Source organism: Dendrobates tinctorius, unplaced genomic scaffold (genome assembly GCF_039654945.1).
Source record: "Dendrobates tinctorius isolate UK_male_01 unplaced genomic scaffold, ASM3965494v1 ptg000186l, whole genome shotgun sequence".
Classification (NCBI taxonomy): domain Eukaryota; kingdom Metazoa; phylum Chordata; class Amphibia; order Anura; family Dendrobatidae; genus Dendrobates; species Dendrobates tinctorius.
Genome location: NW_027361853.1, coordinates 515,432 through 532,765, shown reverse-complemented (window position 1 = coordinate 532,765; position 17,334 = coordinate 515,432). Strand labels below are relative to the sequence as shown.

Below are 17,334 nucleotides of genomic sequence, written 5' to 3'. Positions count from 1 at the left end.
CCTACTGTCTGCAAATAATGAAAGGTCATTGCAGAAATTCACTACTACAGATAATGGTGATTAACTGTGGCACATCTATACGAAAAGCATGGCAAATTCTACAGTACATTTGTACCAAGGAATATTGTAAGAATCAACGTTCAACTGCAACTCCTAGCACACCTACTGAGCAGCTGGTTGTAGAGTCTGTCAAATTCATCAATTAGACCCCTTTAAGATTTTGTAAGCTACACTATGATAGATACACTTTGAGATATTTGTGGTGGTGGGGGTCAGGATACCACATTGTTGGGTCTCAGGATACCACATTGTTGGGTCTCAGATGCAACCATTGACTACATCAGTCAACCATAAAACAGGTGCAATCATGATTTAACCCGTAGTGACAGAGCCAATCTACTACTTAATGACCAGCCCAATTTTTACAATTCTGACCATTGTCACTTTATGAGGTTATAACTCTGGAACGCTTTAACGGAACCCGCTGATTCTGAGAATGTTTTTTTCGTGACACATAGTGCTTCATGTTAGTGGTAAAATTTCTTAGAAATGGAAATATGGCAAAAAAATTTAAAATTTCACAATTTTCAAAATTTTATTTTTTATGCTCCTAAATCAGAGAGATATGTCACACAAAATAGTTAATAAATAACATTTCCCACAATTTTGGAAACAAATTTTTTATTGTTAGGAAGTTATAAGGGTTAAAAGTTGACCAACGATTTCTCATTTTTACAACAAAATTTACAAAACCATTTTTTTTAGGGACCACATCACATTTGAAGTCACTTTGAGGGTTGTACATGTCAGAAAATACCCAAAAGTGACACCTTTCTAAAAACAGCACTCCTCAAGGTGCTCAAAACTACATTCAAGAAGTTTATCAGCCTTTTATGTGCTTCACAGGAACTGAAGCAATGTGGATGGAATAAATGAACATTTAATTTTTTTCACAAATATTTTACAGAACCAGTTTTTTTTATTTTCACAAATGTAAAAAGAGAAAATGAACCACAAAATTTGTTGTACAATTTCGCTTGAATATGCCAATACCCCATATGTGGGGGTAAACCACTGTTTGGGCGCATGGCAGAGCTCTGAAGAGAAAGAGCATCACTTGACTTTTTCAATGCAGAATTGGCTGAAATTGAGATTGACGCCATATCGTGTTTGGAGAGCCCCTAATGCGCCTAAACAATGGAAACTCCCCACAAGTGAAACCATTTTAGAAACTAGACCCCCCAAGGAACTTATCTAGATGGGGGTTCAAAGTGCTCACCACACAAGTGCTTCACAGAAGTAAAAAAAATATATATTTTTTTCCACAAAAATGATCTTTTCACCCCAAAATTTTTATTTTCCAAAGTGTGACAGGAGAAATTAAACATGAAAAGTTATTGTGCAATTTGTTCTGAATACGCCAATACGTATGTGGGGGTAAACCATTTTTTTGGCGCACGGCAGAGCTCGGCAGGGAAGGAGAGCGATTTGACTTTTTCAATGCAGAATTGGCCGGAAATCAGATCGGACGCCATGTCACATTTAGAGAGCCCCTGTTATGCCTAAACAGTGGTTATCTGGATGTGTGGTGAGCACTTTGAACCCCCAATTGTTTCACTAAAGTTTATAATGTAGAGCCGTGAAAATAAAAAATCATATTTTTCAACAAAAATTAACTTTTAGCCCGCTATTTTTTATTTTACCAAGGGTATCCGTTGAAATTGGACTGCAAAAGTAGTTTTGCATTTTGTCCTGAGTTCGCTGATACCCCATATGTGGGGGGGACCACTGTTTGGGCTCATGGCAGAGATCGGAAGGGAAGGAGCACCGTTTTGGAATGCAGACTTTGATGGAATGGTCTGCGGGCATCATGTTGCGTTTGCAGGGCCCCTGATGTGCCTATACAGTAGAAGCCATCCACAAGTGACCCCATTTTGGAAACTAGACCCCCCAAGGATCTTATCTAGATGTGTGGTGAGAACTTTGAACCAACAAGTGATTCACTAAAGTTTATAATGCAGAGCCGTGAAAATAAAAAAATCATTTTTTTCCCACAAAAATCATTTTTTAGCACCCAGTTTTTTATTTTCACAAAGGTAAGTGGAGAAATTGGACCCCAAAAGTTGTTGTACAGTTTGTCCTGAGTACACCAATACCCTATATATGGGGGTGGACTACTGTTTGGGTGCACGTCAGAGCTCGGAAGGGAAGGAGCACCGTTTGACTTTTTCAATGCAGAATTGGCTGGAATGGAGCTTGAACGCTATGTCGCATTTGGAGAGCCCCTAATGTGCCTAAACAGTGGAAACCCCTCAATTCTAACTCCAACCCTAACCTCAACACACACCTAAGCCTAATCCCGACTCTAACCATAACCCTAACCACAACCCTAACCCCAACACACCCCTAACCCTAATCCCAAACCTAACCATAACCCTAACCACAAACCTAACACACCCCTAAACCTAATCCCAACCCTAACCCCAACCATAACCGTAATCTAAACCCTAACCCCAACTCTAGCCCCAACCCTTACCCTAACTTTAGCCCTAACCCTAACTTTAGCCCCAACCCTAACCTTAGCTCAACCCTAACTTTAGCCCCAACCCTAACTTTAGCCCAACTCACTTTAGCCCAACTCACTTTAGCCCAACTCTAACCCTAATAGAAAAGAGGAAATAAATTATTTTTTTATTTGATTATTTTTCCTTAATTAAGGGGGTGATAAAGGGGGGTTTGATTTACTATTTTTTTTATTTTGATCACTGTGATAGAGTTTCATAGTGATTAAAATGAATCAATATGAAAAATCTCCTATTGTTGCTGGGTGCCGGCCTGCAGATCTCGGCGGGCGCACTGCGCATGCGCCTGCCATTTTCTTACCTGAAGACGATGCTGGCGGCCGTGGGGGAGGAAGCAGGAGGGACCATGGACACGGGAGGTACCGAGGGGATCAGGAACCCTATTTCTCTCTCCTCTGATGTGTGCCATTAATGACGATTGCAACTCTGGGATCGGTAAAAAAGGCGCGAATCATGTTCTCTGGGGTCTGGTTTAAGTACCCTTAACTGCTGCCATTAAAAGGCGTATCAGCTGTCGTTAAGGAGTTAAACAAGTTTAGGCCTAAGTACAGATAGTCAACTTTTCCAAGTTGGATCCTGCTGATTGAAAAAAAGAAAAAAAACCTTTTGCAAAACTTAGATTTGTTCTTTTTCTTTCTTTAAATTGTATCCACATTTCATGCCTCAGTTTAGGGATTCATTATGGTGGCCAGTTCCTGTCTGCTGAGTTATTGCCTTTTCTTCTGTTGGAATATGTTTTGTGCAACAACTCCATTCCTGTCTATGAGTTTTAGCTGCTTGATTTGTATGCTGTTTATAAAGTAAGAACAAAAAAAACTCCCAGAGGCTCACACAGGGAGAGCATGTGACTGTATTTTCTGTTTGTTTCCGGTGTCTGTGTATGAGAGAAGCAGCATGCTGTAGATTCTGCACAGATAGAGACACGCAAATGATTTATTCCTGATCTATTAAGCTCATCATATATTGTTCCTGATTGTTCCTCTGTTGTCACATGCTTGGTGAGTATCCTGAATAATCCGCTGCCAACATCCTCCCTGTCCAAATGCTGATGGTTTTAATGGTTTTTGTTTTCCCTTCTTGGTTTGCTCACATCCCAGTGTTTCTCATTTTCACGTTTTCGGTTTGCCCAAAGGGGCTTCTGCCAGTGAATCACTGCTGATAGTCATAAGCCATTGTGTGTGTGTGTGTGTGTGTGTGTGTGTGTGTGTGTGTATATATATATAGAGATATACACACACACACACACACATACATATATCTTCTAGATTGTAAGCTTGCGAGCAGGGCCCTCATTCCTCTTGGTATCTGTTTTGAGCTATGTGTTTATTGCCATGCTATGCTGTGCTGTAATGTCTTTTGTCTGTAGAAGTCCCCTCTATAATGTAAAGTGCTGCAGAATATGTTGGCGCTATAGAAATAAAATTATTATTGTTATTATTATTAGCAAAAAAACAGAAAATAATAAAGAAAAACAAATAAAATGTACTGATAAATTTCTATTATGTAAGAAAAAAAGTACACATCTGGTATCGCCACGTACGTGACGACGTGCCTACAAAACTCTCCCAATAATTAACCCCTTCAGTGAATATCGTAAAAAAAAGGCTTCTTCATCATATTGCCGAGCAAAAAGTAGAATAAATTGCAATCAAGAAGACAAATATAAATTAAAATGGTATCACTGAAAACTTCATCTTGTCTTGCAAAAAACAATCTGCCATACAGCTCTATAAGCGGAATAATAAAAAAATTACAGCTCTCAGAATGAAGCAATGCAAAAATAATTATTTTTTTGTATAAAATCGTTTTTACTATGTAAAAGCACCAAAACATAAAAAAGATATAAATATGGTATCGCTGTAATTATACTGACCTGAATAATAAAGCTGCCTTGTCAATTTTGCCACATGTGGAACGGCATAAACCACCCCACTCACCACCCCCCCCAAAAAAAAAACAATTCAAGAATTGCTGATTTTTGTTAATTCTGCTTCCCAAAAGTCGGATCAAAAACCAATATGTGACTGAAAATGGTACCAATAAAGAAGTCAACTTGTCTGCAAAAAACAAGAACCACTAGATTCTGTCAGCAGAAATATGGAAAAATTATGGCTCTGAAAATATGCAATGCAAAAATTTTCAGTGAAAAAAAGTTTTTTAGTGGGTGACAGCAGCCAAACATAAAAACCCAATATAAATCTGGTATCGCTGTAATCGTACCGACCCACAGAATAAATTGTCTAATCACTTATACCGCATGAGGAGCAATGTAAAATTCTTCACCTGCTGTTGATTTTTTCATTCTGCCTCCTGAAGATCGCAGTAAGGCTCAGCGCACATTTAACCTGCGCTCTGCGCTGAGCACATACACCAGGGTTTCTGTGTAAATCTCTTAAATATGTGATTCAGACGAAACCCCCACTGGAAGATTCCCTATAATGAGGTAGATGGAGACACTGTGAACGCCATAGCACCTGTGATCCGGGGGTGTCCGTCTTTTTAGATGTGCATAAAAGCGTGGTCTGCCACAGTTTGGTGCACTTTTGAAAAGAAGGATATTGCTGAACAGAGGCCAGACAGAGTAACTTTGCGACCTCATTATAGTAAATGGATCCTTCAGGGGTTTCACCTGAGTCACATCACTCGGAGATTTAGATGGAAACCACAAACTAAGTGGTCAGCGTAGAGCGCCGAATAAATGTGATCCCAAACGTTATGTAAAATGTTCCCAATAAAAGATTCAACTCAATCCACAAAAATAGAAATTTCCCACTCAGGTCCATTGCTTGTCAATGGAAATATAGGGGGGCTTCCATGTTACTGGTAGCACAAAGGCTCTGGAAAAGCGCTATGCTTCCTTGCATCCCAAAAGAAATCCATCGAAGTCTGCGCTCCCAAATCCAAATGCCCTCTCCCATCTGAGCCCCAGTGTGCCTAAACCACATTTAGCGCCCACTTATTTGGCATTTCTGTAGTGATGAGAGCCCGCCTAATACGGGTGCATGTCTCCATAAGGACAAGCTGGGCATAATGTACTGGTGACTGCAACGTACCGCATATACTCGAGTATAAGTCGAGTTTTTCAGCCCCCTTTTGGGGCTGAAAAAGACCCCCCTCGACTTATATTCGGGTCACGGTGCCAACTTACCTGGTCCCCGTCATCTCCGCGGTCCCAGTCGTCTCCGCGGTCCCCGGTGTTCGTCTGCGGTCCCCTGCAGCATCCTGGCGGCGGCAGCAGGTGATAATAGGGCCGCGGCAGCGTTCAAAATCTCTGCGCGCCGCTCTCTCCTGTCCCCCGGCAGTGATGTGCAGGGGGCGCGATGACGTGGAAAGCACGCGCCCTCTGCCTGAGTCACTGAAGAGCCGGCGACGCTCAGGAGCAGCTGTCATCAACGTAGGTGAGTATATAGTGTTTTTTTTTTTTTTTTAAATTCCAGCAGGGGCAGCGGCAGCAACATGATAGGATTACCAGTAATCCTATCACTTTGGGGGCAGCATTACGGTATTTGGGCCACCATTCACTGTGCAGCATTTATGGGGGCATATGTTGTGCCGCGTTATTTGGGCCACCATTCACTGTGCAGCATTTTGGGGGCATACTGTATGTTGTGCAGCATTATTTGGGCCAGCATTCACTGTGCAGCATTTTGGGGGCATACTGTATGTTGTGCAGCATTATTTGGGCCAGCATTCACTGTGCAGCATTTTGAGGGCATACTGTATGTTGTGCAGCATTATTTGGGCCAGCATTCACTGCGCAGCAGTGAATGGGGGCATACTGTATGTTGTGCAGCATTAAATTTACCAGTATCTTCGGCAATTCCCACCCTAGTCTTATACTCGAGTCAATAAGTTTTCCCAGGTTTTTGAGGCAAATTTAGGTGGGTCGACTTATACTCGGATCGACTTATACTCGAGTATATACGGTACTGGTTCCTACAGCGTACTGGTCACTGCAATGGCATTTTGCAATTTACTCAGCAACATCCACTACTGCTTTGTAAGACGTGGTATAGGGGACATTTGCGGATAATATCGGTGCTGCCAAACAACTCAAATCCAGACGTGGTTAAAAGAGTAATGGTGATTTATTTAACGCGTTTCAAAGTCTATATGACTTCTTCAGGAGATACCACAAAAACATATAAGGACAGTGCTGTTTATATTGTTTAAATATGTTCAAAATTCAAACAAACGGCGCCAAAGAACCACCTGATGAGTGGTGTCAGAGTTCATGAAACATTGACACATGACTGATACATAATTAGTTGTTATCCGATTGATATACATTGAAGATAATTTATCAACTTACTAAATAATTCTTTCCTTTTCAAAGCCATTTACAAAGAAGAACAAGGAAAAAATAAAAATATATATTTGTACACATATATTATGGAGGAAAAAGGGGAAAGAACCTTCCTGGAGATGAAATCATGACCCTGATTTGGCTTCCCAGCTGCATGTGCTACCGATTTAAACAAAGACATTCTCTGGGGACTGATCATATGTGTCTCTGGAGTAGTGTTGAAATTAGTTTATATGTTAGAATTCCACCATTAAGAAAATTATAAATATTTTATTATTAAAATAAATATTGTATGTAAAAAATATTACATTAAAATATTTGTTCATGAAACTTTCATTTTATCTTATTTCTTCTGTATGAAATGGTGTTAAATCGATAAAAAGTTAATAAAAAAACTTTTTTTGATTCAATATTGTAGGTTCATCAATATATATATGCCCAAAATAGTCATAAAAGGCCATTCATAAAGGACAGGGTGGTAGTCATGGCAAGGGGCTGTAGTGTTCCCACACCCAGGCACCCCACAGATGAAACAATGTCCCTTCTGCTGTATGTGCAGTGTGCGCAATAGAACACTCACATTTACTGTCGGAGTCCCCTCTACTTCTGTCACACCGGCTTCAGATCCATGAGTCTCACAAACAACTCCAGATACAATGTCTTTTCTTAACAGTTCAACTTTACTCATCAGAAGGGTTTCCATTACAGAGGCGGCACAGTGCATACAGAGTGACATTTCTTGGGCTTTCCTGTCTTCCTAGCAGTCCCTGCTCTTCCTGGACAATGCCTGTCCCGTTCCAGCAATCACTGCTCTTTCTGGACAATCCCTGTTCCGTTCCAGCAATCACTGCTCTTCCTGGACAATCCCTGTCCTGTTCCAACAATCACTGCTATTCCTGGAAATCCCTGTCCCTTCCATGTCTTTAGGCCCACCAGCTTCCTACTAATCCCTTGTTCGGCTTCAAAAGAAAAAGGTACCAGGCTTGCCATCTCAACGTCACCTGCCTCGGTCGTAAACCCCAGATCCTATTCGGGTTGGTTACGTTTAAGCTGGTGACCATCTGCACGCCACTTAGCCTGGGGCCCCGTCTTACCAAAGCAACTCTATCCCCACGGCTGTCGGACTGTCCTTACTCACTGTTGTATCTGCACTTCTAGCCCTGCAATCCTGCCTGGGCTCTGAATACTAACCAGGAATTCCCTGCACTATACCGTATTGCTCTACACTACATTACTCTAACTCCTCCCAGTCTGGAAAACCAATATGCTAACTATATCTACACTAAGACTCTTATTCCCTACCTCTAGTGTGCCCCACTAATCTAGCTTCACTACTATTCTTTGCTATACATAATCTTACACATAACACATATCAAGTGCTTACACATGACAATACATAAACACATTAACATTTATAAATACTCTGGAACCGCACGCAGTACATGTGAACAGTGTCCAAAGAGGGGGAGGCATGTGACGGCCTCAGTCACCTCCTTACACTTCCTTACTGTCATGATCTGAATTTGATCTGACAGTTTTAAATTGCACAGGGTGAACTTTTTTTAGTTTGGCAAGTGCCAAGTGACTTGACTGTCCCCGGTGGTGGTTATTGGTATCGCACTTTAGGTTTAATGTGCACGTAATTATGAATCAGGTGTGGGGCTCTATAGCTGAGTCTCGGGGTGTGCGGTCACTGCTGGTGATATTGATTGATTAATTCTGAGTTTGTGAAACCTGGGTGATCATGGAGCTGAAGAGGAGTCCTGCGCAGTCAGCCAGAGGAGATGAGTGGCAGCTAATGGTGTCTGTGGGAATTGCTGGCATGGCGTGGAGGAGTCGCAGTTTGTGGTGTCGGCGGGAAGTGCGTGCATGGCTTTGTGGAGTGGCGACTGTGGAGAGAGTTGCACTCGGCATGCTCGACTTGGTGGCCGAGAGCTGGACTCAGGCATGCTTAGAATTTTGGCAGAGGCTGACTCATCCTTGGGACTTTGTTATTGGACTGCTGCAACTGGAGATGGACTCTGCTCCAAGGCTGCACTATGGTGTAGGATCCAGGATGGTGATGGATCCGGGTGGAGGAGAAGACGCACGCAGGTGGTGGGCTCTGTTGCAGGAGCATAAGCACAGAGCCTAAAGCTAAGTGGTGTTTCCCCTGTATTGTCTTCTTTCCTCATGTGTGTTGTTAGTGCAGTGGTGGGATTAGTCTCCGCACCGACCAATTCCCTAGTGAGGGTTTAGGGTCAGGGCGAGCAAGGGTTTAAGGTTTGCGTGCGGCGACAGGTGCGGAGCCTGTATAGGGAACGTAAGGAGTGCAGGGACACTGGCTCAGGGGAGCTTAGGAGGTCTCCACGTCCCCATTCCCTATCGCAGGGCCCACCATTGTTAATGTTTCCCAGGTTCCCCCTTATTATTTTAATTCACCGTACTGGAGGCGGGGTTTCCAGAATTTATATTAACGTGTAATACCTAAATTCGCCAGGTGGAGGCGCTGTATCCAGGGTCACGTGTGTTATGGGTTCGCCTTGCGGTAACATCTGCGTCCAGACACACGTTGACCATGACACTTACAGCTTGTTTCTTGAAAACACCTATGGAGTCAAAATTGTCACTATACCGGTAGATAAATTCCCAAAGGGGTATAATTTCCAAAATGGGCTGACTTGAGGGGGGAATTCTTCTCTTTTAACACTTAAGGTCTCTGTATATGGAGTCCAAACCAAACTATTCTAGGATAATCTTGGCTCCAAGAGGCAAATAGTACTCAATCCCTCCCGAGTCTTGCCATATGGCTAAGCAGTACTGTATAGCCACATATGGGGTATTTCTATATTCAGCAGAAATTGTGGGACAAATTTTGGTGCATTTTTAACCCATTTCTCCTTGTGAAAATGTAAAAACTTTGGGTAAAATACAATTTTTGTGGTAAAAATGTAACTATTTTTTCATCACTGTTTAATGGTATAAAATTCTGTGACACACCTGTGGTGTCAATATGATCAGGGTTATTGGCGCACTCAGGAAAAAATTTTACAATAAACAGGTCCATTTTTTTCCTGTTAGCCATTGAGGCTAAAACAACGTTTTTGTGGTAAAAATGTAAATCCATCTCAGGGGTTAATATGTTTACAGCCGGAGCGCTGCTAACACAGCCGCTCCAGACTGTAAATGACTGGGGAATGAATGGAGCAGAGCGCAGACTCAGTGATGAACGGTGACATCACCGCTAGTTACTGAGCATGCGCCGAGTGCTCCCATTCATTCCCCAGTCATTTATAGTTGGGAGCGGTTGTGTTAGCAGTGCTCCGGCTGTAAACGTATTAACTCCTGAGATGGTTTTACGCCGTGGGACGTGACTGAGCACCGGACAGGTAATGTATATAGTTGCTTTATTATGGTCACCTTTTTTTCAGAAGATCGAGGGCTTCGCAAAGGAATTACGAGTGTAATAAAGATAATAAAAATGTGTCTGTTGTATTCTTTCATTAAAATAATGTATTTACTGTAGGATTAGTAATGGATAGGTGTCTTATTGATACCTCTCCATTACTAATCTGGGCTTAATGTCACCTTATAATAGAAAGGTGTCATTAACCCCTTATTACCCCACTTGCCACTGCTACAGAGCAAGTGGGAAGAACTGGGCAAAGCTCCAGATTAGGTGCATCTAATAGATGCACCTTTTCTGAGCAGCTGGGCGCTGCTGTTTTTAGGCTGGGGGGGCCAAGATCAATGGCCCCTTATCAACCTGAGCATATCAGCCCTCAGCTGTCGGCTTTAGTCAGGTTGGTTGTCAAAAATAGGGGGATCCCACGCCGTTTTTTTAAATTATTTATTTAAATAATTTAAAAAACAGCGTGGGGACCCCTCTATTCTTCACAACCAACCTGGTTGAAGCTGACAGCTGAGGGCTGATCCTGTTGCAATCAATTCTTTTTAGAGAGACAAAAAAAAAAAAAGTTGTCTGCCCAGCATACTTTTAAGTACAGTAACTGAACACTGCTGGATTCATTTCAAACAGATGATTGGCCATGTGAACTTAGCCTTATGGAGTACCACAATTGTCCAATTAATCCCCAATACAGCTGACATGTTGCATACCCATCAGACATATATCCACCCCACCAGTTTAACCCCTTTCTGCCATTTGACGTACTATACCATCCATGTGACCTGGCACAATTTGACCATGGACAGTAAAGTACGTCATAGCATTCGGCTGCAGACACGGGTGATGTGTGACCCAGGTGTCAGCTGATTCTCACAGCTGACACCTGGCACTAAGTGCCAGGAGCAGTCACAGACCACTCCTGACACTTTAGCCCCCGAACATTCACAGCATTCCAGTAGCAGGCAGAGGACTGACAGCCCCTCTGCCTTTGGATCGGAGACCCCGCGGCGTGACACGGGGTCCTGATCGCTGCCATAGTAACCTGATGTTGCCATGACAACATCTGGGTTACCAGAGCTAAGAAACTTCCTGTCTTGCGCAGTACATGATCAGGAAGTCTCTCAGGTCAGTGTGCACGGATTGCAGCGCTGACAGCTTCTATAGCATGCAGATGCTGCTGCAGGAAAGTAGATCTGGGCACTCTGGCAGTCGCCATGGCATGCCGACGAGCAGCTGCACTAGATCTGCATACCACGCCAGACGAGGCCAGTCTGGGGCCAGCAGAATCACAGGCACCCCTTCTGCCTTGATCTTCTTGATGACCCTCGGAAGTAGTGGCAGCGGGGGAAATAGGTATGGGAGGCGAAACTGATTCTATGGCAGAACCAGCGCATCCACGGCGATTGCCTGTGGGTCCCTGGACCGAGCGACAAATGTGGACACCTTGGCATTCACCCTGGAGGCCATCAGATCCACATCCGGTGTTCCCCACCGTTGGCAAATCTGCTGAAAGACCTCTGGGTGTAGTGACCATTCCCCGGACGCAAGCCCCTGCCGGCTGAGGAAGTCTGCCTCCCAGTTCTCTACCCCCGGGATGTGGACCGCCAATATCACCGTGCGGTTCCTCTCGGCCCAGCGAAGCACGTGCCCTACCTTGCGCATGGTTGTCCTGCTGCGGGTGCCCCCTTGGTGATTTATGTAAGCCACCGCTGTGGCGCTGTCCGACTGAATCCGGACGGGGTGGCCTGCTAGAAGGTGATGAAACCGTTGCAGAGTCAGCCGGATCGCCCGTATCTCCAAGTTGATCGGGAGGCGTGCCTCCTGCAGTGACCACCGTCCCTAGGTTGTGTGGTGGCGAAAAACCGCTCCCCAGCCGAGGAGGCTTGCGTCGGTTGTGACCACCAGCCACTGATCTGAGGGAAAGGGTTTCCCCTTAAGAAGGTAGGAACTGATTGTCCACCACTCTACTTACTGTCTGACCCGAGAGGACAACCGGCACCGATGATCGAGTGTGAACGGGTTCTTGTCCCAGGATGACAAGAGGGCGTGCTGCAGGGGGCGAAGATGGAACTGGGCGAATGGGATCGCTTCCATGCTGTCACCATTTTTCCTAGAATCCTCATGCAGAAACGGATGGTGTGAGGGACTGGTTGGTGCAGTACCCGCACTCCCTGCCGGAGGGCTAGGGCCTTGTCTTGAGGGAGAATTACCACCCCTCGGCAAGTGTCGAAGATCATCCCTAAAAAGGAACAGAGCTGGAACAAGGGATGACTTCTTTACATTGACCAACCCCCCTAAGCGGGCAAGAGTATCTAGCGTGATGCTGACACTTTCCTCGCATGCCCGCCTAGAAGGGCCCTTGACCAAGAGATCATCTAAGTAGGGGGAATACGATTATGCCCTGGGAGTGCAGGATGGTGATGGGGACTACCATGACCTTTGTGAACACTCTGGGGGCAGTGGCTAGCCCGAAGGGCAGTGCTGCAAACTGAAAATGTAGACCGTTGATGGCGAAGCGTAGAAACCTTTGATGTGGAGGGAAACTGGGGATATGTAGATAGATAGAGCCTCTGCCCAGGTATCCACTTTGGGAAGACGGGAAAGACAAAAATCATTTTGGGGAGTACCTGGCAAATTCTGTCTTGTACCCTGTGGACTCCAGCTCTCTCACCCATGTGTTGTGTGCAACATTGAGCCAGGTGTGGTGAAACCGGAGTAGGCGGCCGCCTACCTTGCTGGTGCCGCCTGACAAATGCCCAGAGTCATTTGGCTGAAGATCTTTGGGACCTGGATCCCCTTGATCTGGACTGGCTAGTACGCATCCTCCCCAACGGGTTGGCTCTATATGAGACCTGTCGGCCCCTATTCTGGTTAGGGCGCCCTGACGTGGCGAAATTAGCCGCCATAGTCCACCCAGGGTTGCGAAAGGCCCGAAAACGCGTCTGAAACTGGTGACGAAATGGCGGTTTGACCTTTTGTTGAGGAAGAAAACCGCTCTTGCCTCCTGTGGAGTCGGAGATAAGGTGATCTAACTTCTCTCCGAACAGACGGCCACACTGGTATGGTAGCGCTGTCAAGGACTTTTTTTAGGCTGAATGGGCCCACCATGTCCTTAACCATAGCGCTCTCCTAATGGAGATTGCATTTGCGGCCGCAAGTGCCGCGCAGTTGGCCGCATCTAAAGATTCATTGATCAAGTAGTCCCCCGCCATGGCTATCTGATTTGTGATTTCTGATACTCCAGCTGGTAGGTCTATGTCTTGCAAGGCTCTATTCAATGATTCTGACCAAAAGACTATGGCCTTGCCTAGCCACGTTGCTGCGAACGAGGGAGTGAGTGCTGATCCTGATGCCTCAAACACTGAGCGAGCCAAGTTCTCTATGAGATGATCAGTGGGATCCTTAATAGAAGAACCATTAGGTACGCATAGTAGAGTTTTTGTAGCCAAGCGTGACACAGGTGGATCCACCGCTGGCGATTCTGTCCACTTTTTACAGAAATCCGCGGCAAAAGGATACTTCGGCTCGAGTGCCTTCTGGCCTGAGAACCGCCTGTCCGGCCATTCTTTGTGTCGTTGCACTATGTTCTCAAATTCAGGGTGAGTGCAAAATACTCTATGGGGACGCTTGTCTCGCTTAAATGATACCTTATGGCCCAAAGCCAGAGTGGAATCATCCTCAATCCCCAGAGTGTGTTTGACGGCCTCTATGAGACTGTCGACCGTTTCCTGACCACCCGGCATATCTACGTCAAGGGGCACGTCCGAGTCGTAGTCCGAGCCTTGCTCGCTATCAACTGCTGGTGACGGGGAGCGAGAAGTAGAGCTCACGGATGCCGAGGCACTGGATGGACCGGGAGATGCCGTGTGGGTTTGTTTCCTCTGGGTCTTCCTGGAGTGAGAGCGGCCCCTGCAGGCCGGAGGCTCCTGTGAGGTAGAGAACCCCGCTAAGACAGGTGAGCCACTGTCCCTGCCCCTATCTGGGGCCCGAAGGGACTCAATTGCTCTTGTGACGCCATAGATTGCGACAATGATAATGCCCATTCTGGGGCTCTGTTGCAGGGGAGGGCTCCTGAGCACGTTCGGACTCGCAGGCTTCACATACTCGCTTGGACAAACAAGAAGAAAAAACCCTCAAAATACATTTTCAATAGATGCTGTGCAAGTGCACAAAAGAAGGCCCCAAATGTAAATGGAGACGTAGGGAGGACTCAAAAGGACATGAAAAAAGGGGAGAAACAGAGTCCAAAGCTACAATGTAACAATATAATTTATTGAAAAAGCATGGTGGAGACAAGACAAACAGGCTTAGAATAGATAAAATGAGATAGCATAATCATCGTCACCGGATACAAAAAGCACCCTGCACAAAAGCAGGTGTCAAGCCAAACGAGGGTGTGTATAAATTAACACATCAAGGGCAGACAGAAAGACACTGAGGACAAATGAACACCCTCCAGAATCCACATTAAAAATGTGACATTCCATGTAGATGCGGTCAACATGAATAATAAAGTGGAGTGAAGGGCACAAAATCCATTGGTTAAGGTACTAAGCCCTGGATGTTCACAGTATATAAAACATACCCATCATTGCAGCTTTCAACCCACCGCTGTGCAGGAGAGCCCCGACGCACATATTGCGTCATTCTTGTGATGCCCTTGTCAGTATTATTTATTTACTTACTGATCCTTTGTGTTTTCTGGTCCTCTCGACCCCATTGAGTGTATATATATTTTTTGTATACATTGTTTTTAATCAATTTTTTGCTTTTATATGTTTTTAATTTCTTTTCTTTTGTGCCCGTAGTTACTCCCTTGGTTACTACACATATTGTGATTTGAGACCTGCCATATTACTTCATGCTTTTGGATTTCATGAGACTGCCTGGTTTCTGATGTCTCTTCTATCCTTTGTCTTCTTATCAAGATAAAATCAAGAAGACAGCATACTGGAGAGAAGGAGAGAGAGGAATTCTCTTTTTGACTGTTTACTATGTTAAATAATTTATACCTTAGGTATCTGTTTGTGACTGGATATATTGGCCCTTAGGTGTTGATATAGATATAAATATTTATCTTTTCTATATGAGTAGCCATGTGAACAGGACACTGCTCTTTCCCCTTCTCATCCCAGTTATGAGGATAATTAATGTATATAACTTGATAAAGGATTGTCTCTTTTTTGTATTACAGGTGTCTCTTTTTCATGTATAATATCTCTTTGTTCTTATAGATTGATACAAGGTTATATATATATATATGGTTATATATATATATATTTTTTTTTTTTTTTTTTCAATATGTGCTATGGTCGACTGATCTTGTTCCTCCCTCCCTTGCCGCCATCGTGCGGTTGCAGCTGTTCGGTGACGGTTTGTTTTTTCAACCGTCTCGCCTGCTGCGTGACTCCCTGTTAGGCGGCTGGGGCGGTGGGGTTAATTTTACATTTCTCCATGTGTAGACGTCACTTACTCTCTCGTGGTTGGATACATCAGGCTCACGTGACTGTGAGGCGCTCGTGGGTGGAATTTTTTTCCTTCCTGTCCAGCTGCTCTTTCTGGCGTGCGCCGTTGCCGGGTAACGGCCAGGCGCCAGCCGTCCCTCCATCGGCGTCACTTCCGGTTGGGGCAGCGAGGGTGGAAGTTCTCACTCCTTCTCAGAGCGCAGGCGCCATTGTCCTCCTCCACGATTGGTCACTCGGTCCCTTGTGACTCTCCCTTTCGAGTACTTATTTGGGCACTGGTCACTACTCAAGCCACGCCCCCGAGGAAGCGGTTATACCGCGAAACGTGCGTCGGGGCTCTCCTGCACAGCGGTGGGTTGAAAGCTGCAATGATGGGTATGTTTTATATACTGTGAACATCCAGGGCTTAGTACCTTAACCAATGGATTTTGTGCCCTTCACTCCACTTTATTATTCATGTTGACCGCATCCACATGGAATGTCACATTTGAAATGTGGATTCTGGAGGGTGTTCATTTGTCCTCAGTGTCTTTCTGTCTGCCCTTGATGTGTTAATTTATACACACCCTCGTTTGGCTTGACACCTACTTTTGTGCAGGGTGCTTTTTGTATCCGGTGACGATGATTATGCTATCTCATTTTATCTATTCTAAGCCCGTTTGTCTTGTCTCCACCATGCTTTTTCAATAAATTATATTGTTACATTGTAGCTTTGGACTCTGTTTCTCTGAACATCCAGAAAAAAGTCCCAGTTGAGGGAGAGGATACGTGGAGGGACACTCGCACGTGCTCATCCGTTGTTGGTTTGGGGAGATCGGACCCTTTCAATAGGGTCCGTCGCCACTATCTTATCTTCATGGGGAAAGAAAAAAAAAAAAAAGATCAGTCTTGAGACAGACCGACGTGTGCCTCCAATAGACACTAAGCAAAAAAAAAACTGTTTTCTGCCCGCAATTGGGGTGAGGGTGTATACTGCGGAGGAGGAGCTAGCCTTTTTTTTTCACTTAGTGTCAGCCTCCTAGCGGCAGTAGCATACACCCTACAGTACCTGTGTCCCCCAATGAGGCGAAGGAGAAATGAGAAATCGCTGGTCAACTTTTGACCCTTATAACTTCCTAACGAAAAAAAATTGGGTTCCAAAATTATGCTGATGTAAAGTAGACATGTGGGAAATGTTACTTATTAAGTATTTTTTACATATATCTGTGATTTAAGGACAGGAAAATTCAAAGTTGGAAAATTGCAAAATTTTCGCCAAATTTCCATTTTTTTCACAAATGAAAGCAAGTCATATCAAAGAAATGTTACAACTATCATGAAGTACAATACGTCAAGAGAAAACAAGGTCAGAATCACCGGGATCCATGGAAGCGTTCCAGAGTTATTACCTCATAAAGGAACAGTGGTCAGAATTGTAAAAATTGGGCTGGTCATTAACATGCAAACCACCCTTGGGAGTAAAGGGGTTAATGGGAATTATTATTATTATTATTATTATTTATTGTTATAGCGCCATTTATTCCATGGCGCTTTACATGTGAGGAGGGGTATACATAAAAACAAGTACAATAATCTTAAACAATACAAGTCATA

The 17,334-nt window shown here is 44.4% G+C and overlaps 1 protein-coding gene across 1 annotated transcript in view; it reads right to left on the bottom strand.

Annotated features, from left to right (window-relative positions):
* Nucleotides 1–17,334, bottom strand: part of SCG5 (secretogranin V) — a 72,146-nt gene that overhangs the window by 32,337 nt on the left and 22,475 nt on the right. The window lies entirely within an intron of this gene.